Raw genomic sequence first — 7,018 nt, forward strand, 5'->3', positions numbered from 1 at the left:
TTAAGTTGCAAAATAGGTGTTTCATGCTTTAGGGAGTGTTAAAATGAAGGGAAAACTCTGCTAAAATTTTTAGAAAAAAAAAACAATTTGACTTAATTTGTATAAAAAATGAGGGAGTTAGGCTGTGCACCAAGCCACAGCTGGCACACGACTTGTGTGACACCCTTTTATACCATCTCTTATCAAGCCTTTCTTCTATTAATCCTAAGGATGTGACACAATAACTAACCTTCACTTTTCACTTATGCGGAAACTATGGTATTTCAAAATCTCAAATCACAATAATAATACGCGTGCAACTTCTTCGGTCTGACCATATGTCAATTTCTCAAATCACAATATCAGGTTCCCCGTCATCACCCATCTGGCTCAAGGGAACGGCCAGCGCATTCAAAATCTCAATTTCACAATATCACAATATAGTCTCTGTCATCACCCACTTGGCTCGAGAGACTTACGCGGCTCAATCACAATTTCATCAATCACCATATCACAATAGGAGTCCTTTGAGGACTTGGCAGTTTTGATGATTGCTACGAGAATATTCAAAAAATATTCTATGTAGCCTCAAAAATTACAAAATCAGTGCCTAATCAAAGTAGACATCTAGTGCTTTCTAAAGAGCTGTCATAAGCTTAGTTTCAAGTTAATGAAGGCATCTAAAAACACGTCACACCAGATCAAAACGTGTTATTTTTTCTGAAGAATAAAACAGAATCATGCCTAACTTTAAAAATGCATAGCTTGAGCTATAGTTGTCCGTTTGAGGTGATTGTTACGGCTATGCGTAGCTTAGGATGTCTATTTTATGGATCTACAAACATCAAGACCAGAATCCACGTAAAAAATAACAATTTTCAGTTCTTCTTTGACAGCCACTTATGTGTTCCTCTAATCTTACGATTTTGCACATAACCTCAACATGTAAAATTCCTCATTTCTGTCCAGCCCAAACTCATATTATTACACATCAATATTGTGATGATTTTTAGTCCTAACACCATACAACTAGCACATAGATTCAGCCTTACGCACTAAACCTAGAAAATTCTATAAACATAACTAAAATCCACATAACACAAAAATCTCTCAAGGAAAATTTGAACTAACATGTCTCTAAGCAAACTTTAACTTAACTTTAAGAAGGGAAAAAATCAAGGTTTGTGATTCCAGCAAAATAATCAACATTTAACATGAAACTAAAGCAATCAAGCCAAAAAACAACCAATTTTTCAAATTTAGAGGAACAAGGGAGAAAACTCTTACCTTGAACCCTAGCTCGGTGGAGACCGCTAAAGAAGTGAATTTTTTTTCTCATTCCCCCCTTAGCCTCTCAATGTGTTTTAAGGGGGCATGAGCTTTGTGGCTTGGCTGAAACACCGACATTTTTTTAATATTGTAATCTGGCCCCTAAATATGAAAATTCTTATAATCTTGCCCCCCCAAAGCCTTACAATTTAATCCTTGAGCTCCTTTATCATTTCTCTTACAATTCCCTCATACAAAATTAATACAAAAGTGTAAGCTCAAAAATTGGGACGTTACACTTCCCTATAACATACAAAATTTTTGTCCCCAAAACTTAAAACAAAACCAGGAAGTTCTTTCTCATATCCTCTTCTAACTCCCAAGTCACTTCTTCAACTGCATGATTCCTCCAAAGGACCTTCACAAGTGGAATGGCCTTGTTCTGCAATTCCTTATCTTTTCTGTCCAGAATTTGTATTGGTTGTTCTTGGTAAGATAGTTCTAGATCCACGTCTATCATTTCATAACTCAACAAATGAGATGGTTCCCACAAATATTTTTGTAGCATGGACACAGGGAACACATCATGCACTCCAGACAATCTCGGTGGAAGGGCTAGTCTATATGCAACTTTTCCTGTGCGCTTAATAATCTCAAAAGGCCCAATGTACCTAGGGCTTAATTTACCCTTCTTTCCTTGATTTTCTTGATAGCTTCATTGGCTTGGTCCACAAGGTATGGACCCAATTATCTGCGCCCTCCTGCTTCATGCCAGTGTATCGGTGAACGACATTTACGACCATACAAAATTTCATACAGAGCAGCTTTGATGGACTCTTGGTAGCTGCTATTATAAGAAAACTCAATCAGAGGAAGATATCTACTCCACGATCCTTGAAATTCTAACACGTAAGCTCTTAACATATATTCTAAGGTCTGAATAGTATGCTCCGTTTAACCGTCTGTCTGAGGATGCATCGCGGTACTAAACTTCAATCTTGTCCCAATGCCTTCTTGTAACTTATTCCAGAATGTTGATGTAAATCTGCTATCTCTGTCAGAAACTATGGAAAGTGGGACTCCATGTAGTCTCACTATTTCTTGTATGTATAGTTTTGCTAGCTTATCAACCGTATAAGTTGTTCTCACTGGTAGGAAGTGAGCCGATTTGGTCATTCTATCCATTATGACCCAAATTGAATCATGTCCCTTCACGGTTCTCGGTAACCCTAAAACAAAATCCATAGCAATTTGTTCCCACTTCTATTCTGGAATCTCCAGCAGTTGCAGCAATCCACCAGGTTTTTGGTGCTCAACTTTCACTTGCTGGCAAGTTAAACATTTAGCAACATACTCCACTACATCCTTCTTCATTCCAGGCCACCAAAAATAATTCCTCAGATCTTGATACATTTTTGTTGTACCAGGATGCATTGAATACGGCGTATTATGAGGTTTATACAAAATTTGCCGTTTACTTTCTTCATTGTCAGGAACACACAATCGACCTTTAAAATCCAACACACCATCTTCCGAGATTTGAAAATTCGAACGCCTATCCTTTATGACTTCATGCTTCAACTGTTCAATTAGAGGGTCTAAATGTTGTTTACCTTTAATCTCTTTCACGATCGTTGGTTGCAAGGATAATGTAGATAATTATCCCACTACAAACTTTATCTCTAATTTACTCAAATCGTTTCTCAATGGACCTGGTATTTGAGGCAAAGTAATCAAACTGGCCACTCTTTTCCTACTTAAGGCATTAGCGACTTTATTCGCCTTACCTAGATGGTAATGGATATCACAATCATAATCATTTACAAACTCCAACCATCTTTGTTGCCTCATGTTTAACTCCTTCTGTGTGAAGATATACTTCAGACTCTTATGGTCTGTGTAAATGTCACAGTGTACTCCATATAGATAGTGTCTCCATATTTTCAACACAAACACCACAGCGGCTAACTCAAGGTCATGCATCAGATAATTCTTTTCATAGTCTTTCAATTGCCGAGAAGCATGGGCAATTACCTTTCCATGCTACATTAATATTGCTCCCAAACCTAGTCTAGAGACATCACTGTATATCACAAATCCTGCCCTACCCGAAGGAATAGCCAAAATTGGAGTTGAAGTTAACTGCTTCTTCAATTCTTGAAAGCATTCCTCGCATTTGTCTGTCCACTCAAACTTGACATTCTTGCGAGTGAGTTGAGTCAAAGGTTACGCAACTCTTGAGAATCCTTCGACGAAGCGTCGGTAATACCCTACTAATCCGAGAAAGCTGCGAATTTCAATAGCATTATTCAGCCTTTTCCATTGACTCTCGGCTTCCGCCTTAGATGGATCCACTAAAACTCCTTCCCTTAAGACCATACGTCCAAGAAATGACACTTTCTCCAACCAAAACTCACATTTCTTGAACTTGGCGTACAATTTCTTCTCTTGCAACCTTTGTAACACTAATCGCAGGTGTGCCTCATGCTCTTGCTCTATTTACGAATACACTAGTATATCATCAATGAACACGATCACGAATTTATCAAGGTATTCTTCAAATACTCGATTAATGAGATCCATGAACGCTGCTGAGGCATTAGTCAATCCAAACGACATTACCAAAAACTCATAGTGCCCATATCTAGTTCGGAATGCTGTTTTGGGAATGTCCTCTTCTCGAACTTTCAGCTGATGGTACCCTGATCTCAAAGCAATCTTCGAGAAGATTGCCGCACCTTGGAGCTGATCAAACAAATCATCAATCCTCGGCAGATGATACTTGTTCTTTATGGTAACCTTATTCAGCTCTCAAAAATCAATACACATCCTCATTGTGCCATCTTTCTTCTTAATAAACAACACCGGTGCTCCCCAAGGTGAATAACTTGGCCTAATAAACTCTTTATCTAACAATTCTTGCAATTGTGTCTTCAATTCCTTCAGTTCCGCTGGGGCCATACGATATGGAGCTTTAGAAATCGACGTAGTTCCAGGTAATAACTCAATCACAAGCTCTAACTCTCGATCTGGTGGCAGACCAGGTAAATCCTTTGGAAAAACATTCAGGAAATCTCAAACCGCTGGAACGTCTTTAGGCTCAAGCGTTACTTCCTTCGTCGTGTCTGTAATATTAGCTAGATATCCAATGCAACCAGTAGCTAGCATTCTATAAGCCTTCATAGCTGATATAATTGGCAACTTCTATTTGCGGGAGGTTTCACGAAACTCGAATGCTTCTCTCTCTCCTGAGGGCAAGAAGATCACTTTCTTCTTTTTACAGTCTATCACAACATTATACCGTGTTAGCCAGTCCATCCCCAATATAACATCATAATCATACATCTCTAGTATGATTAGATTGGCATACAATTCTCTACCACAAATGACAATAGGCACTGCTTTAAACCAATATTAGAACTTCAAACTATCTCCTGAAGGTAAAAACACTCTACATACTTCCCCTAGCTCATCTAGTGTTCTCCCTAACTTTCTAGCAAAGCTCACGGCAATAAAAGAGTGAGATTCACCTGAGTCTATTAATGCATATGTAGTAGTATTGGCCATAGAGAGCTGACCTGAAACAACTTCAGAAGGTCCAGCCTCCGCTTCACCTTGAGTCAGGGTAAACACTCGAGCATTTGTATTCTATTGATTTTCACCTCGTCCTCCTTGTTTAAGGTTGTCCGGGCAATCTCTAGCACAATGCCTAGGATTTCCGCAAGTATAACACCCAAAGTTGCTCGTCCAACATTCTCCACGATGTTGACGTTGGCAGTTGTTGCCGTATGGACATAACTCAAAGCCCTGTTGGCCTTGTTGTCTCCGGTCATCTCCTTGATTCGGCATGTTCTGATTTGCATGCCTGTCTCTGCCTCTAGTGCTTCTTTCGCTTTGGTTATTATTTGTAAAGTGCCTATTGTCTCGATTTCTAAAATTTTTCCGCCGGGGTCCTTGTCCTCCTATGTTTCCAAAATTCCCTCTTTGTTGGAAATTCCCTCGATTGTTAAAGCGAGATCGAGAATTAGAACCGGTATCACTCTCCTTGGTCCCTGAAAATTGAGCCTGTCTTTTTTCAACATTTTCCCACATTTCTAGTCGAATCGCTCACTCAACAGCTTCTACATAGGTGCGTGGCCCTGCCTCACCAGCATCCACTAACTTTGCCAAATCCGACCTTAGACCTTTCATAAACCTCATTTTACTCTCATTTTCCATTGCTACCAATCCGGGTGCAAATATTGACAATTGATCAAACTTCTACACAAATTCAATCACTGTAGAGTTCCCTTGCTTTAACTCTTGAAACTCGTCCATTTTTGCATCTAGAATGTTAGCGTTGTAGTATTTGGAGTTAAATAACTCCAGAAATCTCGTCTAGGTCAGAGTATTCACATCCACGGTCCTTTTACCAACCTCTCATCAAATTCTCTAATTGATTTTTTTAGCACTTAACTTTTTCGTGGATTCAAAATAGAATTCGCAGAGAAGAAAGACATTTTGACTTATTTTTTTTAGTCGAATTCGTAGACTACACATGCCATGTTTTCCTGATCTGTGAACTTCATGAAGTAAAAAATCTTCTCAAGACTACATATCCGTTCTTTGACAATTAATGGATCAGTGTCTACCTCAAATATCAGAGGCTGTCACTTCCTAAATCGCTCATACACTGGCTCTCTCACCTGAGCCTCATTTTGATTCCGTGCCTGTTGCGGTGGTAGTGGCGGTTGCTGTTGTTGTGGCGGTGGATTCATATTAAGCCTCCATTCGTTCCATGAAGGCATTAAGTCTCTCGTTCTGCTAGAAAATTTGCTCCACTTGCAGCCTTACCACTTCCTGTAATCCTGCTATCTCATCCATTTATGCCCTAGCAGGAGGCACTTCGGGAGCCTCATTTCTAAGTTCATTACTAACTCCTCGACGGGCTGGTTCTGATTGCTTTCGTCGAGGAATCTTACGAGGTTTTCCATGCGCCATTTGTTTTAATGTACTAGTGTGTGTGCGTTATTCCTACATACACATCATTTATCAAGCATTCACTCTTAGTCAATAAATACTAAATACTCATTTCTTGATCAAAATAGTTTTACTCAAAATAACATTATTCTAAACATCCATACAACACCTAGATCGTAATTCAATACAGTACATATTCATTATCCACAATTATTTACAATGTATCACAAATTTTCATCTCCAAATTCCTAGTTATTCTGTGTCACTATCAGTGAAACTCTCGAGCTTTCTTCTCTCCTAGAGAGAACCTCCAAAGTTTTGGCTAAATTTTCTTTCTATTGCAAACCGAAACCTATTCCATGTCATTTCTTTCATTGTTTTGTCTTGGGAAATCTTCCACCAAACTGTTGGGTATGCCCTTAAATACATAGCCATTATCCTTTCCCTAAACTTGTGGGGAATGTTGTGCACACGTAAAATTATGGCCATCCAAGGGGTCTAATTTTCTACTATTATAGTGTTCTCCTTATCCGAGAACGTCAGAGGTTTCACCACCTCAACCACGTCTCCATAGTATGCCACTTCAATGGTTGTTATTCGTGATCTACAAGTTATCTAGGTATTTGATTATTGGCTCGATTGAGCTTCTAGTTATCTATAACTTGGTCCAGACATAAGGTAACTATCTCTTTAGCCTATGCACGTTAGATTTTCATAAATCATATACTCATAAATACAAAATTCATGAAATACACAACTTACAATGAGCAGGCTCGCCCACTTCGTGACTTGTACACATGGAGTTGTCAAC

Source organism: Morus notabilis, unplaced genomic scaffold (assembly GCF_000414095.1).
Source record: "Morus notabilis unplaced genomic scaffold, ASM41409v2 Scaffold78, whole genome shotgun sequence".
NCBI lineage: Eukaryota > Viridiplantae > Streptophyta > Magnoliopsida > Rosales > Moraceae > Morus > Morus notabilis.